At 38.6% G+C, this 20,897-nt stretch overlaps 1 protein-coding gene and 1 pseudogene across 2 annotated transcripts in view; one reads left to right on the top strand and one right to left on the bottom strand.

Moving 5' to 3' along the window:
• The window catches only part of PIBF1 (progesterone immunomodulatory binding factor 1), a 231,915-nt gene that overhangs the window by 74,106 nt on the left and 136,912 nt on the right, over positions 1-20,897 (top strand). The window lies entirely within an intron of this gene.
• Positions 4,482-5,794, bottom strand: LOC308243275 (putative inactive 1-aminocyclopropane-1-carboxylate synthase-like protein 2; annotated as a pseudogene). Its single transcript has one exon. The product of its transcript is annotated as a putative inactive 1-aminocyclopropane-1-carboxylate synthase-like protein 2 (transcript).

The raw sequence follows: 20,897 nt of genomic DNA, 5'->3' as shown, positions 1-20,897 counted from the left end.
AATGACAGAGTAGATGAATGTTTTACTTTAAGAGAAGCTGCCAAGGTTAACTCCAAAGTAGCTGTACCATTGTACACCCCCCAATTCATTTTCTAAAAATCGTTTTTTAAATTGTTTCTTTATTTTATTTTTTAAATATTTTTATTCATTTCAGAGAGGAAGGGAGAGGGAGAGAGAGATAGAAACATCAGTGATGAGAGAGAATCATGGATCGGCTGCCTCTTATATGCCCCCTATTGTGGATCAAGCCCACACCCCAGGCACATGTCTTGACCAGAATCAAACCATGACCTCCTGGTTCATAGGTAGACACTTAACCACTGAGCCACGCCGGCTGGGCATTTTTTTTTTTTTTTTAATCTTTATGTTCTGATTCATGTGTAGGAGGGAGGAGAAGAGAGAATCTTTCATTTATCACTAGTGAAGGGTATTTAATAGCCTAGCTAAAAGGAAAATCACTAATGAATGTTAGGTAATCACTGAACACAGAATTGTCAATGGTTTGACTATATGTAAACAGTGCTTAACCTTTTCATAAAACATTTTATTTGGAAATAACTTCAGACAAAAAGTTGCTAAGATAGTACAGGGTGGGAATGGCTGGGGGTAGGAGACCAATTAGGGAAAAAGGAGACATATGTAATACTTTAAACAATAAAAAAAAACGATAGTACAAAAAGTTTCCATTACCCTTCACATACCGATAAACTTTGAAAATAAGTTGAATGGATCTTTTAATTAAATGTACACTTGCAGTTTTATTTGTGGTTTAGCAATACATCAAACTAAAAATTGGGGCAAGTCTTCATATAATTAACCTATCTTTAATTCTTTAGAATGTCAAAATCTTTTACAATGGCTCAAATTGTTATACTTGTGAATACACATCAGCTTTATCAACTTGACCCATAGAGGAATTTTAATAAGCATAGGTTGAACAAATCTTTCCTATAATGTGAAAGTATGTCTAATTCCAAAGATCTTAATATGAAACAAATTTATAAATCAACTGTTTTTGTTATAGTGCTATTACAACCTATCTTTAAACTATCTTTTATTATGTATAATCCTTCTATTTATAAATCAATATGATTTCCACTAAAGAGTTACTTGGCTTTTTTGTTGATGTTTTTTGAACGTGATAAATTTAGTAATGACTCTAGAATAATATTTATGAACAAACTGAAAGAAAGCATAAGATTTTAGCTAGTAAACCAAGCAGGATTTCATAACTTGCTAGTTTGATATGTTTTTATGAATTTGGAGAGAAGAGAATAGTAAATCAGTCCTTAGAATGAGCTACTTTATATTTATACCAAACTCTGTATCTTCTAAACTCTTGATATCAAAAATTCTTCTTGTCCTACTTATCCAAAGACAGGTATTTATCCTAAAGGCCATGGGATATTTTAGTACCTAGAAGTATCTTCTGAAATACGATAATTCAATTATTTAATGTTTATAAAGCACAGAGAACGGTGTCTTGCACCTAAGTAGTACTATAGAAATATTTTTAAAAATATTTTTATTGATTTCAGGGATGAAGGGAGAGGGAGAGAGAGATAGAAACATCAATGATGAGAGAGAATCATTGATTGGCTGCCTTCTGCATTCCCTACACTGGGTATCCAGCCTGCAACCCAGACATGTGCCCCAACCAGGAATCAAACTGTGACCTCCTGGTTCATAGGTCGACTCTCAACCACTGAGTCATATTGGCAGGGCTAGAAATATTTGCTAATGTTATAGAAATGTCAACTATTTTTGTTATTAAGTTTTACTAACTGAATTTTTGCTATTCAAAAGTTGATATATTTCCAAATCATTTTCTACTAGAATCCTATATAATAAAAGGCTAATATGCAAATGACCAAACAGCGAAACAACCAGTCGCTATGACGCACACTGACCACCAGGGGGCAGATGCTCAACGCAGGAGCTGCCCCCTGGTGGTCAGTACGCTCCCCCAGGGGGAGCACCGCTCAGCCAGAAGTTGGGCTCACCGCTGGCTAGCACAGCGGCAGTGGCAGGAGCCTCTCTTACCTCCTCAGCAGTACTAAGGATGTCCGACTGCAGGCTTAGGCCTGCCCCCCGTGGGAAGCGGGCCTCAGCCATCAGTTGGACATCTCCTGAGGAACCCCCCCACAAGTGCATGAATTTCGTGCACCAGGTCTCTAGTATTGAATAAAGTGGTACAGCTCATTTTTAAATTGACAGAATAAGAGGAACTTTATTCTTTTTTAAAAAATATTTTTTTATTGATTTCAGAGAGGAACAGAGAGGGAGAGACAGAAACATCAATGATGAGAGAGAATCATTGACCGGCTGCCTCCTGCACACCCCCTACTGGGTATCAAGCTCACAACCCAAGCATGTGCCCTGACTGGGAATCAAACCCAGGACCTCTTGGTTCATGGGATAGCTCTCAATCCACTGAGCCACACTAGCTGGGCAGGAACTTTATTCTTAATTCCTTGCTTATTCAGAGCCTGATTTTCAACCAGCCTTAAATACTTATGATAGGTTTAAGTCAAGACAAATAGGAGAAAAAGAAAGTGTTTCTAGACACACTAGAGATAACCTATGAGCAGCAAGTAGCATCCATGCTCACACCTGTAAAGGACATTATAGGACCAAGCATTTATTGAATGACTGAATGAGAGTAGTATCTGGGAATCTAAAACTCAGAATAAATGTAGGCTTTAACAAAATGCTTAAAACAGCTAAAAGTACTTTCCTATTTTTTTTTAGCTATAATATTGACAATCCCTCTACTTTAAGTCTATAATATTGCTAGATGATTTCAAAAAAGTAAGATGTAGATGTCTCCACAATTTAATTCTTTAATTAATCTATAAATTCAATAAAATTTATGTCAAAAATTTCAAATTTTACTGAAACTTGAAAACTGACTAAAATTCTTTTTCAGAATTGCTATGGCTATTCTTGTGCATATAGTACCTTCACCCTTCCATATGAGTTTTTATAGTTATACTAGGGGCCCGATGCATGAAATTCGTGCATGGGGGGGTCTCCTCAGCCCGGCCTGGGCCCTCTCACAATCCGGACCCCTCGTTCCTAACCACCCGCCTGCTCGCTCCTAACCACCTGCCTGCTCGCTCCTTACCGTCCACCTGCTCGCTCCTTACCACTTGGCTCGCCACTACTTAGCACTGCCGCAGAGGCAGGAGAGGCTCCTGCCACCGCCCCTGTGCTCGCCAGCCATGAGCCCGGCTGAGCGGTGCTCCCACTATGGGAGTGCACTGACCACCAGGGGGCAGCTCCTCCATTGAGTATCTGCCCCTGCGGTCAGTGCGTGTCACAGCGACCGGTTGTTCCAGTTGTCCTGCTGTAATGGTCACAGGGCTTTTATATAGATTTTTCACATTATGCCTACCATCCATCCAAAGTTCATTTTGGAGAATGGTGTACATAGAGAATGGTATACTTTTTAATGAAAATGTCAGTTTTTTTAACTTAAACTATACACTTAATGGGATCCATATAAATATACCAGCAAGATTTATTTTTTTTTTTAAGTCTGCACTCTAATTTCCTCTTGTGTTGGGTGGTATAGCACAGGCCTTTTTGGAAGGGGGGTGAGTTAGGGATGCATTTGGAATAAGTGGTTTGTAGTCATTTCTGTTTTATAGTTAAATTATTGCTAGCCATTTCTGAGTACCAGTGGCTTCCATGAATACTCTTATTATCTACTGTGCCTGATCACCATGTGTGGTGAGAGATAAGAATGTGTTGCAGGTGCCCATTACTGGAACCAAGCATTGTTGGCCTTCTGTGTGTGTGTGTGTGTGTGTGTGTGTGTGTCTGTGTGTGTGTGTGTATGCGTGTGTAGGTAATATGAAAATTATTAGATATAGGATACAAAATAAAATCCATTTAGAGGTCCCTTTATTCCTACAGGCTTTCCCATCCAAACCCTCCTAAAATCATTTCATGCCACAAAATGGCTAACAAAGAATTAAAATGTGCAAAGCTTCCAAAAGTGACAGATGCTCAGCTTGAGCGTGCTGACTGGGTCAGATGAGCCAATTTTTGGAGGAGGCCACTGTTTTCTCTGTTACAACAGCAGGTCAATACTACAGCCTTCGGAACCTGAGGCTTATGTCAAGGACACCCTGAGCATGTGATTGGCTGGAGCTGCTGGTTGAGAGACAGACTGCTTGCTCCCTCAGTGCATCCTTCAGTTGCTTCACTGCCAAATCCTGCTATTGCTCTGCTAGTGCCTGAGAGAACCAATGTGTGGTGACTTTTAAGCAGAGGGGCTTCTCTAAAATGAGGCAGCGGAACCAGCCAGGCTCCTTACATGTGTAGAACTTGCCAGGAGGCAGTATCAGCTCTTTGTCCAGGGAGCAGCAATAAAGGAGCAGCTCTTTCTCAAATGTGCATGGGCCTAGGTACTCTCAGGTTGGTCCAGACTTAGATGCCAGAACAACAATTGAGAAAAGGGATCTTCAACACATTCAACCTGTTAATGTTGTACCTGTGAGGTGGGAGCGATTAGTGGGCAGGTACACTTTGTCAGTCCATTCTCTGTCATGGAGCAGTCAACACAGCTTGTGCTGGTTGATGCCAGAAATGCTGTGGAGGAAGCCAAAAGCACTCACAGCAGAGGCCACCTCTGTGTTGGGAGTGTACAGAGCACCAAAATGGAAGCCAGAGATCCCAAAATCTTTATCAGTGTCCCAGATCACATGTGTCCTATTGGGGTCAGGCCAACTTTCCATGTTCAGAACACTGGAGAATGTGTTGGATTCATCAAACTCAGACAGCATGTAAATCTCATCTATAATCACGTGTAAGTTGTACCTCTTGGCAAATTGCAGGTATTCCTTCAGTGAGTCCCTGGAGTAGATGTCTCCCTTGATAAGCACCAGGCCTATGTCCTTTCTCCCCTGAAGCCTAGCCTTAAGCATGGCTTTCTCCAACTTGTCCAGTCAGTTGGAACAGATGGGTGTTCACCTCAATGATCTCCCTGACCAGGTGGATGTGAATCAGCTCAACTTTCACATAAAGGCGGGAAGTATAGGTGAAACCAGCATAGAAGGGATGGGGGTTGGAAAGGCCTCGCCTGTATCACACAGAACCAAGATCAGTGCAGAGAAGACAGAGCAGCAGCCACTTAGAACAATCACATTTTCTGCATCAAGCTGGGCAGGTATTTTGCTGTAGTAGGTCAGGAACTGGGCCACTTCTTCTTGCAGGAATGCTTGTCCTCTCTGGTTAAAATATTGCAAAAGGGCATCATCCATGTAGTTCACGGCACTCCAACTCAACCTTTCAGTCATCAGGTCAATGCAGAGCTTGTTCTCACGGATACCAAGATTAGTGAAGCCTGAAATGCTCTTGTCCTTGTAGTATTTGTCTCCTTGGTAGGTCATGTAGTCCTGGAAGCTGGAGTGGTGTAAGGCAGAGATGTCAATCCCATGATTGCTTAGATCATGATTGATGAATGCAGCTTCCAAATCACTCAGTTGATGACTTAGTGGTCAGGCTGCCTCCATTGGGCCTGCTGTGCACTCCAACATCACCCCTAGAGTCCAGTGGAGCTCCAGACTTTGTGGCCCCAGACTGTAAGAGGTTGACCATCTGGACGAGGATGGCTTCCTGCTCCCTGGTGGTCTGCCTGCTGCTGCTGCTTCTCCTGCTCCAGGTCCTGCTGCAGGCACCTGGTCTCCAGCTGCATAGTGTAGTCCTCTGTGGTCTGCTGCAAGCACAGGGTCAGCTCCATCAGCTGTGTGTGGGCGCTCTGGTTTCTGAGGCTCTGGCCCCTCATCTGGCCACAGGGCCTGTGGAAGGTATCTGATTGGGGACTCAAGAGTCTGGGTCTTTGTTTTGACCTCATCAGGCTGGCCTGAAAGCAGGGGGATAAAGTGAGAATGTTATGAAAAATGACCTCTTTAGACTAACATGTAGATCAAATTGGGCTGTAAAGCTTCTCTTGAGTGCCTACAGCTTTTTTCCCTGGTGATAAAAGCGTCGGACTGCCACAGTCGGGCCTGTATCCCCTGTGAGATGGGCTGTGCTCCTGAAGTTTCTGTCTGGATTAGGTTTGGCCTTTTTTTTTTAATCCTCGCCTGAAGAGTGAGGATATTTTTTCCATTGGTTTTTTTAGAGAAAGTGGAAGGGAAGGGGGTGGGGGAAAGAGAGAAATATCGATGTGAAAGAGACACATCAATTTGTTGCTTCCCACTCGTGCCCTAAACCTGTGCCAGGGATTGAAACTGCAACTGAGGTATGAGCCCTTGACCTGGAATTGAACCCGTGACCCTTTGGAATGAGGGCCAGCACTCTAACGACCACTGAGAGGTTTGTGTGTATTGGCTTATGTATATATAAACACTTATTGCTTGTGGAGCGAAAAATTAGGTGGCTGGGGACAGATGTTGGATATAGATTTTTTTTAATATATATTCTTTTGTCCTATTTAATTATTGAAACTTGTGACACAGCTTTTCTTTCAGCATTGTTTTCAGGCTTAGATATAATAAAATATTATAAGTACAAAGCTAAACAAGAGGGGAATATATGGGCACAATTCAAGGTTAGGTAACTTTTTAAGGGTTTGACCCAGATGATTTTAGACAATCATTAATAATCAAAAGGTAGGTTTATAATGGCCATCATTAATACTCTGTAGTGTTATATTGCTACATTTAGTGCATTTAGAAAGGTATATTTCTACATTTTGTCAGTGATTTGAGTAAAAATGATTACACCTTATATTACAAATTTGATATAATATAAGACAGAGAAGAATAAAGAAATTGATTTATGGAATGCGGATCCAAATAGATCTTTTTAGGCAGAATTAATGAGCTGAATGAAATCTAATGAATAAATATAAGATCATATACTTGGTTCCACAAAACCTGCATTATTAATATAATAGAGTTGAAATGGAATTAAAATCCTATATAATAAAAGGCTAATATGCAAATTGTCCTCTTGACCGGGACTTTGACCAGGGGCAGGGCCGGCCGGCCAACTGCTCATGGCCCCTCCCCCAGCTGGCCTGCCCAATCATAGGCCCTATCGGGGCTGGCCGCAGGACCCCACCCCTGCACGGATTCATGCACCGGGTCTCTACTGTGAAAATAAATGCTTAGAATTTAAATGTGAAAAGAACTTGGAAGATTTCAATATGGAGATATTATCCTACAGTAATAGAAGTTATGTCTAGAATGTGGTTGGTAATTCCCTTATCTATAGAATTATGCTGGGATCTGGGCACCCAAGCTTTAAACCCAAGGTCTTAAAAGGAAAATGACCTAAACTGTGGAAAGATTCCAAAATATCCTAACAATGCTAGATTGTAACTGTCAACAAATATTTGGAGAACTGTTTTTGTTCTATATGAATGAACTGTTTTTCTCATTTGGTAAGACTTGAAGTAGTAGAACTGGGATCACTGAGTAAACATTACTAGACAGAGTAAAGATAAACTTTCTAATGGGGCTTTCCAATGGGAATGCTTTATCATCTAGCATTCTCCATCAGAAGTGTCTGGGCATTAGCTGGCCAAGTGTTCAGTAGGAATGTGCTTGTAAGGATTGAAGCATCAAGTGGGTAGCTTGATGCATGTGAAGTCCCTTTAAATACTGAAATAATCTGTGACAACAGCTCAGAAGAGTTAATACACTAAGGTAACATGCAAAATGAATGGTGAACCCAAGCTATTTTTTAGTGTATTATTTTTTAAATCTCTGCAGTTCACTTTTCCTATGTTTTCAAAGTAAAAACTTAGTGCTTAGGACTGTTTGAAAAGGACACTATATTTTTTTAATATCCACTGAAATTCTTTTGACTTTAAATTGCCTAGAAATATTTGAATTCATATATTTTTGAAATATCATGTGTACTTTTGTATATAGTGAAACCCAAGGAAAAATATTTTTATTTTTTAGAGGTTGAGTTTTTAATACTCACATATGTGATTCTGCTTCCTTGGTATCAAAATCAGAATAAACAAATATGTTTGAATCTTTACATGGATTACGATTTCCCTGAATCATGCGTTAAGTAAATACCGCCTCAGACATGCCCATACACAATTTTCTAATCAGGTGTAATTAGTCTCAACTTTTTCATTGATGTTGTTTTTCTTTATCATATGCCTCATTTAATGACTAAACAACCAGTATTTTTATAAAGAGAAATGTAAGAAAGTAATAGTCCACTTATATATATGAATGAAAAAGGCTTTTTACTCAAGGACTTTACTTTTTAAATTAAATTTATTGGGGTGACATTGGTTAATAGGATCATATAGGTTTCAAGTGTACATTTCTATGATGCGTGATCTGTATATTACATTGTGTACCCATCACCCAAAGTCAAATCAAATTATTTTCTATAAAATAATGAACTTTTCTCAGGCATATAAAAAGTTTACATAGGTTCAAGTTCAATGATTTATCTAATAATAAGTAACAAATACAGCTTTCATGAAATGAACCTCATGTTCTGTTGCTTTGAATCTCTGCACGCACTCTGAGGATTCTGTCAAATGGGAAAATTTCAAACTTGATCAGTGTGAATAATAGAATAAGGTGAATACACTGTTACATCTGTGGGAACCTACTTGAGAGGCCTGTATATGAATCTAAAGTATGCTTGCCATCTAGAATTATTTTTAATAGTATTTTTTTTGTTACGATTGTTTTAACTGCTTTAAAACATATATTCCATATTTTGAAATGTATTTAGAATATTTTACAGTCTGTAAATATTTTTAAATAATTATTTTATGTTATATTTTCAATCCCTACAAATTTTCTGATTATAGTAGAATTTTGTCCTCATTTTTACATGTAGAAGACAAAAGTAAGAAGTAGAGTAAGTGATTTTTATGTCATACTGGGCTAGTTTAAAGCTTGATATAGAAGCTAGTTGTCTTGAATTTCCAGTCAGTGCTTTATCCCCAAGATTAGAACAGTTTTAACATGCCTTTATTCTGCCACTTTTTTCATTGTCTTACATTGCTTTATCTTTATCTGTCTCAATCTGCTCCTGGTTACTTCAGCTGGCAGGTCAATGTTTGCATCATTCACAGTGTTATATTCTACATTTACAACGTTCTATAAACTTAATGGAATAAGGATATTGAGATTTAAAACAAAAGCTACAGTGTTGTACTTAAACTTTATTTTACTTAACTCTGTGATAATTTTTTCATAGTATTTCTAAATTTCATGCTTACAAAATGTAATTTACATCATAATTGTTATTTCAGTGCATAAATTCCTAATTCTCAATTCTATATTAAGTTACTATTCTGTCATATTCCTTTGTGAAAGAAAGAATATACAATAAATTTATACTTTTTAGATGAAATCTTTTAGTATCTGAATTTTTTGTTTGATAAAATACTCTCATTAATGGGCTACTCTAATGAATGTCCACAGTTTATAAAATTATAGTTTCTTTGTTATTTGATTTCTCTTATTCCTTGCAATGTTCTGTTCTTCCATAAGTTTTCTTTGTTTATATTGAAATAGTCTATAACTCCATATTCTAAAATTTTTTCTTGGCTTTTAAACTACTGCTCCATCTGACGTAAATGTGTTCACTTGTATAGGATTATATCTCAAGCTATACTCATTACTTCCTAAATTACTCACAAGTAATTCCGTTCCTTTCTCCAATAAAGGCTTTGGAATTAGTAGTAATATAATGTACATGAAAGCATTAAGAAATGTATTGCTGATATGAAAAATATCTGTTCATTTTAAGTTTAAACATAAGACTCTGAAAGAAACCAATAAGAAACTCCAATATTCAGATCACAGCTTATAGATTTTATTTTATGTTACCTCTCATCAACCCTCCTTTTTCTTTTTTTAAAATTGTTAATATATTTTTATTTCATAGAGGAAGAGAGAGGGAGAGAGAGATAGAAACATCAATGATGAGAGAGAATCATTGATTGGCTGCCCCCTGCATGCCCCCCACTGGGGATCGAGCCTACAACCCAGGTATGTGCCCTAACGAGATTGAACCGTGACCTCCTGGTTCATAGGTTGATGCTCAACCGTTGAACCACTACGGTTGGGCCCTCCTTTTTCTTTATTAAGTACTACTTGCCCAGGGAACAAAATTCATGCACATTAAAAGGGAATTAATTAGAGGAAATAATTTAATATTGCTATTTGCCTTTTCTCTATAATAGAAGTGTCAGAGATGAAAGAAAAGTAGTAAAATGAATATGAAAATCTTTCTCCTGTCAGAGTCTGGGGCATACCACGGGACCCAGAGTCAAGTCCCCGCCCACCTGCATGCACCTCGAAATCGCTCAAGACCCAGACCCAACCAGCCCCACTCCCATTGGGCGAGATCCAGACCCGGCCAGCCCCACCCCCCGTCAAGCTCTGCCAGGCAGGGGGCATGGCCTCAGGTCCCCTGGCCCGGTGCCGGAGTTGGGGGCACAGCCTCAGGTCCCCCAGCACCGGGGTGGGGGGCGCCCTGAGATCCTCTGTCAAGCCCCTCAGGATGGGGTGCACAGCTTCCCCATCCCGGCCCGGTGCCACGCAGCCTCAGGTCCCTGCTGATTGCTCGTTACGGCTCGTTACAGGAACCCCGCCTCTGCTGTGGGTGCAGTCATCTTGTGTTATGGGAACCCTGCCTCCGCTGTGGGTGTAGCCTTCATGTGATGGCATGATGGAGTGAAGGTCAATTTGCATATTACCTCTTTATTATATAGGATTGGTCTGATCTGAAATTCCTTGTCCCACCAAGAACAAGGGCCCAGTGAGTCCTTTAACTATTCATGGATAATGTATTCCTTATAATTGGGCTTAAGTGGTACTGGTTCTAAAATGATACACCTGTTCTCCACCTCAAAAGAACAGACATGGATCCCTGGCTGGGTGGCTCAGTTGGTTGGAGCATTGTCCCATGCAATCAAAAGGTTGCGGATTTGATTCCGGTCAGGGCATATAACCTACATTGTGGGTTTGATCGAAGGGGGCAACTGATTGATATTTCTCTCTCATATTGATGTTTCACTTTCACATCGTTCTTTCTCTCTCTCCTTCCACCACTCCCTCCCTCTCTCTCACACACACACATTCTCTCTCTGTCTCTCCCCCTTCTTCTCTCCATAAAATCAATAAACATATCCCCAGGTGAGGATTGAAAAAAAAACAAGAATAGAAACGGACTAATATTATCAGCATATATTGTGCATATTTTGTTGTGTAAATGGAACAAATGGTATGGAAAAGTGCTCTTTGCATCTTTGCATACTTACTGACATAAACCTCTTCATTCCTCAATCCCAAACTACTCTGAATGTTCGTCGCTCTCAAGGGATTAATTCACTTTTACCTTCTAAAATCAAAGCTGTGCTCTTTCATTCTATCTTGGTCCACATTCTTAAGTTCTATTTCAAATATGTGCACAAAAACTACAAGAGTGGTTCAAAGAAGTACTATATATCTTTTACCTAAATTCATACTTTTTTTAAAAGATTTTTTATTGCTTTTTAGAGAGAGGAAGGGAGAGGGAAAGAGAGAGAGAGAGAGAGAGAGAGAGAGAGAGAGAGAGAGAGAGAGAGAGAAAACATTGATGTGAAAGTGAAATATCTATTGGCGGCCTCTTGAATGCCCAGACAGGATGGAGCCAGTAACCCGGGCATGTGCCCTGACCAGAAATTGAACCAGCAACCTTTTAGTGTATAGGATGACGCCCAACCAACTGAGTCATACCAGCCAGAGCTATATTCACCCCTTTTTTAACGTTTTGCTTCATTTACTTTGTTATTCTTATTGTCTCCCTCCCTTTCTCACTCATATACACATTACGTTATTTTTTCTTGAGTAGTATAATACAGTGGTCGGCAAACTCATTAGCAGAGCCAAATATCAACAGTACAACGGTTGAAATTTCTTTTTGAGAGCCAAATTTTTTAATCTTAAACTTCTTCTAATGCCACTTCTTCAAAATAGACTCGCCCAGGCCGTGGTATTTTGTGGAAGAGCCACACTCAAAGGGCCAAAGAGCCGCATGTGGCTCGAGAGCCACAGTTTGCCAACCACTGGTAATACATTGAATGCACCATACATATACTTTTACCTCTTAACAGTTTATTTCCTAGGAATAAGAATATTGTCTTATGTAACCACAGTGCACTTTCAAATAGGACAACATTGATAGCAGAGCTTTTACCCATTTTGTCATTTGTCCCAATACCTTTTTATAACACTTTTTCTTCTGGCACAAGATCCAGTCCAGAATCGTGCATTACTTTTAGTTTTCATGCCTCTTCAGTCTCTTTCAATCTGAAACAGTTCTTCCATTTTCCTTTTCTGTTTTGTTTTCGTGACATTTGGTCCTATGTGCATGCATGTGTGTATGTGTGTGTGTGTGTATGTGTTCATCTCCCCCCTGGGACTTTCTCTTCTACTAAACTTCCACTGTTACTTTAGGCTTAGGAGATGACCAGCAGTGTTCGTAAACTCAAGCCAGACCTTTTCTTATGTCTTATAAACTGAGATTTCCAGCTTCCGGATTGATATTTTTGTGTGGATGTCTTTCTGGAACTTTAAACTCAGTATTTCTAAAACAAAAGTTGTTTCCTGCTATAATCACCTCTCCCCAAACAAAAAGTTGCTTCAACTGATTTCACTTATATAAATTGTACTACCATTTTTAAGCTATTTCTGTTTGAATCTTTAGAATAATAATCCTTTCCTGTTGTTCCTATGTGTAATCACTTATCAAATTGTATACATTCTACCCCAATAATATCTCTAAAGTCCACTTCACTCCTGTTGCCATCATCCTGGATCAGCTTCTCCTTATTTCTTGACTGGGATCATGTTGTAATTGTGTACAATACCTCTTAATTGGTTGTTCCATCTCTTCCCACTCAGTTAATCCTCTTGCCCAGACCTGTTCTTCCTCCCATAGTTTTGCATTCTGACTAACATCATTTACCCAGGCACTTAAACAAGAAATGTGATTCACAACTACCTTTTCCTCCTCCCCACTCTTTCCCATTTATTCAACCAACAAATAATTATTGACACCTACCATGTGCCAATCACTGTGCTGGGTGCTGATATCTATTAGTAAATAAACTGGAGGGTGCCCCTGCTGAGAGTCAGTTGAGGGAGACAAAATAAATAAACATATATAATTATTATAATTATATGTTTTGATGATTGTTATGAACTGGGTTGTGTAAGAAAGAATAATGGCTTGGGCAGGATTAACCTTGATAAATAGTCAAGAGAGGCCTCTCTGACAGTGTGTGTGTGTGTGTGTGTGTGTGTGTGTGTGTGTGTGTGTAAAAAGAAATACATAATATATTTGGGACAAAAATAATACTATATTCTTTTCACATCAATAAGTGACTCAGGATGTTTTAAGATGAAAAATACAAAAAGGCTAAAATAAAATTCAAAACTGTTCTGCAATAAATAGTTTACTAAAAATTGTTTTAAAATAATAATTCAGGTCCTTGCCGGTTTGGCTCAGACCCTTGAATTGAAGGGTCCCGGGTTCAATTACAGTCGAGGTCATGTACCTCATTTGCAGGCTCGATCCCCCGCCTTGTGTGGGAGGCAACCAATCGATGTGTCTCTCTCATATTGATGTTTCTCTCTCTGTGTTTCTTCCCCTCCCTTCTACTTGCTCTAAAAATAAATGGAAAATCCTCCAGTGAGGATTAACAAAAATAATATAATAATTCAAAATCTTGAGACTGCCTCTGTAATAACTATGGGTATACAATGAAGAGATGCTAAAGGAGAAGAGGAGTAGGGGAGTTCAAAGAGGGTAAAGGGGGTCAAGTATATGGTGATGAAAGGAGACTAGACTTCGGGCAATGAGCATACAATGGAGTATATAAATGTTGTGTTATGAAGTTATACACCTGAAACTTATAACCATTGTTACCGCAATAAATGTAATACATATACATACATACATGCATACATACATATACACACACATTTTTTAAGAGGATTTGCTCAAGAGCTTTTCTGTATCAAATTTTTGAGACAGAAAGTTCTATTGTCCTATTTTGGATTACAAGCCCACAGCCACACTGCTCAATTGTTGTCAGAGGCGATGGTCACATTTATAAAATACAGTTTGGGGTTAGGGATAGTTTCTAGATAAAATTTCATTTTGTGTAGTGGACACACAATGCAAAAAAAATTTCTGTGTAAAGAGGAGCAGAACAGACACTTCAATGAATTGTTTACTACAGTTCCTGATCAAAAAATAATTGATGAAATAAGAAAAAGTTCAAAAATTTTAAGCAAACTAGAATTTGAAAGCACTTTTTGATTGATTCCAGCTTAAGGCCACATTAAAGTTATGATCCAAGATATATTTAAGTGTGTGGCTCATTAACTAGTTTGGAGAGAATGTTGGCAGTAACACTAAGATTTCAGGTTCATTCATCTTATAGACCTCCTTTAGGGGGTTGGAGGGGGACAGGACAGGTGAGTTCCATGGTCTTTTCTGTCTAGCCAGCAGCCTCATAAGTGTAATTTTGGGTCACAAGTAGAGAGAGTAGATAGAATCAGTACAAATTTCTAGTATTACTAGAAAAAACACTCAAGTACATGCCCTACTGGTGACTTCTCAGTAACATCGTGTCTGTAAATGAAGGCGAGCATACATGTCTACACACTTTTTAGAATACTTTCTTAGAAATCTAGAGTCATCATTGGACAGTTTGCATGTGAATTGAATCAGAGAAAGAGAGGGAGAGAGATTATATGTGTGTGTGTGTGTTTATATAGCTTTTTTAATAAACTGTTGTTCTGTTGCTTTGGGGAAATTTTCATAGATTTACATTTGGTAAATATACCCATGTCCAAAAAAAGATATGTATAAAAAATTGGAATTCCAGCTGATTAAGTCAACTCATAAAAATTTCAGTTAAAAGTAAGATATTTTCCACAATTATTTTAAAATATGATGTTTACTGGAAGAAAAGTCCAGAGAATTACCACAGATGAAGTGTGAGTGTATTTCTCCCACTTGTAAATGAGCTCTTATTTCCTACAGTGTATATTCTGGTCCACAATGAGTCATTTTCAACATGTTTCAATTTAACTCCTAATACATTTTTAAATTTGGCAGGCATATTTAGATGAACATTACTTCTAGTTTTAGAGACTGCTTCTAAATTACACTTCAGTATTACAGTCGTCATGAAAAGTTCTTTCAGTAAAAAGGAAACAGGGTTGATTGGAAGTGTATGTTTTAGTGGAGCAAAAAAATGGTTACCACTGAATAAAAGTCAGATAGTTACACTTTTTAAAGTTTTGTTACTAAATAAGTCTCTTAACATTATCTTTAAAAAAGCTATAGTTATGAGCTATTTTTACTGATACTTAAAAGAAGAAAAGATGATTTATCTCAGATAATAAAGTTAGTATTTAGTAATCTTGTACTATGCTTAGCAATATTTAAACTATTTATATGTATTAACTTTTTTAATGCCCACGTAATAGGTAGTAGTTTATTTTCTATAAATTAAACCGGCTTTGTTTCTATTATAAAACATGGAGCCTCACACATTTCTGGACATACAGTTAGAGCTACATGGGTGTTTTTAAAAGCTATTGACTTTATGCAGAATTTTACTTATTGCCAATTCTTGAATTTTCTGGAAGATTTCAGTTGGCCAACCTGTCCATTGCTACAATTTTAATATTCCTTATTTTTATTATGATTTTTACACTGTGCTTCATTATTTTTAACACTTTAAAAGTTTAGAGTTGGGCAGAACTTAAATATCACTGAAAACATTCTACTCATATTGCAAATGAGGAAACAAATCTAAAGAGGTTATATGACTTGTCCTCAGTTATACTCTTACTAGAGGCCCAGTGCATGAAATTCTTGCATGAGGGAGGGAGGGGGCCTCAGCCCAGCCTGCAGCCTCTCCAATGCAGGACCCCTCGGGGGATGTCCAACTGCTGGTTTACGCCCAATCCTGGGGATCAGGCTTAAACCGACAGTCAGACATCCCTCTCACAATCCTGGATCGCTGGCTCCTAATTACTCACCTGCTTGCCTGCCTGGTCACCCCTAACTGCCCCCTGCTGCCGGCCAGGTCACCCCCAACTGCCCCCTCCCTGCCGGCCTAGTCACTCCTAACTGCCCTCCCCCGTACCGGCCTAGTCACCCCTTACTGCCCCCCTGCTGGTCTGGTCGCCCCACGTAGCCTGCTTGTTCAGTCATTTGGTCATCCCTCACTAACACCCCTGCTGTCCTGGTCGCCCCACACAGCCTACTGTTCAGTCATTTGGTCATCCCTCACTAACTCCCTTGCCAGCCTGGTCGCCCCCAACTGCCCCCCTGCTGGCCTGGTCGCCCCACGCAGCCTGCTTGTTCAGTTGTTTGGTCGTCCTTCACTAACCCCCCTGCCGACCTGGTCGTCCCTCACTAACCCCCCTGCCAGCCTGGTTGCCCCATGCAGCCTGCTTGTTCAGTCATTTGATCATCCCTCACTAACCCCCCTGCCGGCCTGGTCATAGGCAGCCATCTTGTAAGGGCGTGAAGGTTAATTTGCATATTACCTCTTTATTATATAGGATTATGAACAGAGCTAGAAGTACACATCTGTTCTCTTTGTTCCCATCCCAGTTGTTCATTGTGCCACCAGTTATATCACACTATTAGTAAACAGTAGATGAAGCACAATATGTGTGGTGTTATGTTAACACCAATAAGTACATTTTTGTTCTCCAATATACATATTAAAAACAACAACAAAATTCAGAATGGTACTATGTTAATTTCCTGTGGTTGCCATAATAAATTACCACAACCTTTGATGGCTTAAAGCAGTGGTCGGCAAACTGCGGCTCGCGAGCCTCATGCGGCTCTTTGGCCCCTTGAGTATGGCTCTTCCACAAAATACCACGGCCTGGGCGAGTCTATTTTGAAGAAGTGGCATTAGAAGAAGTTTAAGTTTAAAAAATTTGGCTCTCAAAAGAAATTTCAATCATTGTACTCTTGATATTTGGCTTTGTTGACTAATGAGTTTGCCGACCACTGGCTTAAAGCAACAGAAATTTATATTATCTCACAGTTCTAAAGGCCAGAAGTATGAAACCCTGGTGTCTGTAGGGCAAGACACCATTTAAAAGCTCTAGGACCAGTCTGTTCCTTGCTTCTTCCATAGGGAATCCAGGTATTGTTTGTCTTGTCTTGTGGCCACATCACTCTGTCTCTTCTTCACTCTCCAGACCAGTCTCTGCCTAGCTTCACATTGCCTTCTCCTCTGCCTTGCTCTTATAAGGGTACTCGTGATTGCTTACTAGTAAGGCCCAACCAAATAATCCAGGAGAGGCTCTTCCTCTAAAGATGTTTAACTTAACCACATCTGCAAAAGACCCTTTTTCAAATTAGGTAATATTCACAGGTTCTAGGGATTAGGATGTGGAAATGTATTTTGGGGAAGGGCCTTTTAAGTCATTTGAATTGGTATTTATTCAGGTCCTTCAATAAGAGTGGCATTTTATTTTTAAATTTTCCAACCTGAATTTATAAGGTGTCATCTATTTTAGGAGTGATTAAAATTCTATAAAGTTGGATTATTTTTCAACCTACTAATGTGACATTTAGCACATTACTTACTCTTGAACAAATGACACCTTAGAGATTCGAAACTCTGTATCATATGACATATGACATTTATTATGAACTAAAAGTCATCCTACATGACTTTTAGTAATAAGAACATCATAACAGTAACATGAAGGTTAAAGGAATAGAGTTTGACATTTTTAAGACACTAAATATTTAGCTTTAAAGTAAGCTACATTAGCTTCATTTAGACGAATGAAGCTAATATAAATTTTTCTTTACTGCAATTAAGATTCATTAAATAAGATCTTGAATGCTTCAATAATGACTATTTTATGTATTATTTTTATTCTAGTTTTTCTTTTCATTGAGCTAACTTTTAGCCCTTCCTGGCTTAATAAATGTTTCTGTGTAACCTGTATATTCCTATGATATTTGCCACAAAGGTGGTCATTTAGTTTCTCCTTTGGTAGAAGTCATTATCACCAGATGTGAAGATATCCTCAATTCCTTTTAGCCATTAAAGTGTGTTACTCTAAATGAAAGAAGAAACATAGCCAATATATATAATTATGTGTTTCATAGAGTTAAATGAGATTTATTACACAATTTTAAGTTCTCAATACATGTTAGCTGTTATCATCATCCAATTAGTTGATTTTTAAATTAATATATATCTGTGTTCTCTTTCCAGTACCATAAAGATAAAGGGTTAGGAGAAATCTCTGATCAGATCTGGTAAAACTATTTCATGTAAATGGATGACTTTCACTGTTATAAAGTGCTCTAAAACGGTCCCTTTCCTCAACCTACTATTTATTTTCATTACTAATAATTTATATTATTGGGATTTGGGCTTTCCCTTGCATTTTTTATAATTTTTAAAAAATATATACATGTGTTTTCATTTTACAAGTGAAAAATCTATGTATTTGTAAAAAGTAGGAAATGAGTTAGTGTGCCTTTAATCAGCAAAACTTAAGTGACACCCACATATCTATTATTACAATTCAGATGTTTTCTTTTAATTAATTGGGACCCCAAATACAAATTTTTATTAGCTAGATTATTGATAGATACTCCATATGTAACGATGCCTAGCATTTCTAAAATTCTTTTTGCCCAAAATCATAGAGATAGAATATACTCAAAAGAATACATCTCCCTGCCTCAGGGCAAATGTGCACCAAGATCATTCTAGTCAGATAGGCTGTCCATATATGAACTTGTAAAGCAACTCATGTACCTGTAAATGACAATGAAATGTTAGCTTTGAAATAGTTTTTCAAAATAGTTTACAGGAAAATCAAGGTATGGTTAATAGCCTGTCATCTATGAGAATGGAATGTTCTGTATGTTGATGCCACAAAACATGTCTATTCTTATTTGTCATCGTTTGCCAATAGTTAAACTCTGCATTTGATCCAGAAATAAGTCAACAGATGTTTAAACGAGAAATGTATGTTGTGAGATATTTTTTAGCCCAAAGTAATAGCACTTATAAAATCTAAGTTGGTTTTTTAATGAAGTGCTGATCTCTGATTTTTGAAAATTAAAACGATGAACTGAATGTTTCTAAAAGCAAATGATTTGTTAGCCAGTTTTCCATGTTGCTAACTGCTGTATACTTCCACTCAGTCTCCAATATAGCCAATACTGCCTCTTTTTATTATAGCAATTACCTCTTCCCCGTTACTATCAATAGCTCCCATAAATATTAAGCATTCATATATAAGAAATTTGTGAGCTCTGACTGATTTTATGCAGGCTTATGTACCAGTTTTCATTCCACAAATTTTAGGTAATACTGTATTTATAAACAATAAGTTAGACCAGTGGTCGGCAAACTCATTAGTCAACAGTGCCAAATATCAACAGTACAACGATTGAAATTTCTTTTGAGAGCCGAATTTCTTAAACTTAAACTTCTTCTAACACCACTTCTTCAAAATAGACTCGCCCAGGCCATGATATTTTGTGGAAGAGCCACACTCAAGGGGCCAAAGAGCCGCATGTGGCTCGCGAGCCGTGGTTTGCCGACCACTACACTAACCCAAATCATCTAGAGCTTCATGAACTTTCAATACAAAGATTAGTAATTTAGGGGGTTCATTTGGATAGAACTATATTAAAAAAAATCTAGCTTTTTCTCTTTTTATGAAATTTATAAAAATTAAATGATTTCTCCCAGCCAGTGTGACTCAGTGGCTTAGCATCAACCAATAAACCAGAAGGTCACAGTTCAATTCCTGGTCAGGGCACATGCCCGGGTTGCAGACTCAATCCCCAGTAGGGGGTGTGCAGGAGGCAGCCAAGCAATGATTCTTGCTTATCATTGATGTTTCTGTCTCTCTCTATCCTCCCTTCCTCTCTGAAATCAATAAAAATCTATTTTAAAAAATAAATGATTTCATTTTATACACACTTTTATGAATTTTTAATTGCAAATACCATCAAATAAATGCTATAAATTTGTACCTACATAATCTATATATATAAAAGCCTAAGCAACCGTTACGGCGGAACTACCAGAACGACTGGTTGCTATGATGCACACTGAACAGGCAGGCAGGTGAGCGGTTAAGGGTGGGCAGGCAGGCAGGCAGGCGAGGGGTTAGGGGTGAGCAGGCAGGCAGGCAGGTGAGCGGTTAGGGGAGAGTGATCCTGGATTGCAAGAGGGATGTCCAACTGCCGGATGTCTGACTGCAGGGATCGGGCCTAAACTGGTGGTCAGACATCTCCCAAGGGGTCCCGGATTACGAGAGGGCGCAGCATGGACCCCTCTCCCCCGTGCACGAATTTCATGCACCAGGCCTCTATTTTACATAAAGTAAAATTCCATATAGTTAAACTCATTTTCCTTTACCATTGCATAATAGAACCTAATGGAAATTAACCACCCTGAGTGCTTCTTCCCTGTGAGAATTGAATCTATGAACCCAAATGAACCACCTAAATTACTAATCTTTGTATTGAAAGTTCATGAAGCTCTAGATGATTTGGGTTAGTGTAGTGGTCGGCAAACTACGGCTCGCGAGCCACATGCGGCTCTTTGGCCCCTTGAGTGTGGCTCTTCCACAAAATATCATGGCCTGGGCGAGTCTATTTTGAAGAAGTGGTGTTAGAAGAAGTTTAAGTTTAAGCCCAATTCTGTAAACTGTTTTCTGCTTCCCTAATTCTTTAACGTGTGGATGAACCTAGGGTATTTTGTTTTTCTTCCTGTCAATTCCAAATGTTTAACATTGCTTGCCTTATTTCTTTATATTTTAAATGAGAATCAATATTATGACCTCTGTGTACATTGAAAGGCAAAAGTGAAA

The sequence above is a fragment of the Plecotus auritus genome (genome assembly GCF_963455305.1).
Source record: "Plecotus auritus genome assembly, chromosome: 3".
Classification (NCBI taxonomy): Eukaryota; Metazoa; Chordata; class Mammalia; order Chiroptera; family Vespertilionidae; genus Plecotus; species Plecotus auritus.
Note: the sequence above shows the minus strand (reverse complement) of the source record. Positions and strands in the feature narration are given on the sequence as shown.